Raw genomic sequence first — 565 nt, 5'->3', positions numbered from 1 at the left:
TTTTTTTTTTTTTTTTTTTTTTTTTTTTTTTTTTTCCACTTAAACTTGTCGTTACTCTTCTTCTTCTGTATCCCCTTTATCCTTTTTTTATTTTTTTTTCCTACTTTTTTTCCTTTTTCTTTTTTTTTCTTCTTCTGGCGGTGGTGGCGGCACTGGTGCTGCTGCTGCTGCTGCTGCTGCTGCTGCTCTGCTGCTGCTGCTGCTGTTGCTGCTGCTGCTGCTGCTCCTGCTGCTGTTTTATATTATGAGTGTATTGATGGTTTATCGTCTTGCGTTAGTTGTGTGTCTGAGTGTATATCTCTTAGCTGCAACAGCCGTTTCTTCTTCTTTGCTGCCACTGCACCTGCTGCTGCTGCTGCATTGCTGCTGCTGCTGCTGCTGCTGCTGCTGCTGCTGCTGCTGCTGCTGCTGCTGCTGCTGCTGCTGCTGCAGGCAATGAAGAGAGACTGGATAGCAACTGGGCGGCGGCCAATGGGTTTATGTGGGGCGGCTCTGTTGATAGCCGCTCGCTACCACGACGTGCAGCTAGACGCAGAGGACGTTGCTCTCGTCAGCATACACACTC

This window comes from Eimeria mitis, genomic scaffold, assembly GCF_000499745.2.
Source record: "Eimeria mitis Houghton genomic scaffold, Emh_scaff1234, whole genome shotgun sequence".
Lineage (NCBI taxonomy): Eukaryota > Apicomplexa > Conoidasida > Eucoccidiorida > Eimeriidae > Eimeria > Eimeria mitis.
Note: the sequence above shows the minus strand (reverse complement) of the source record.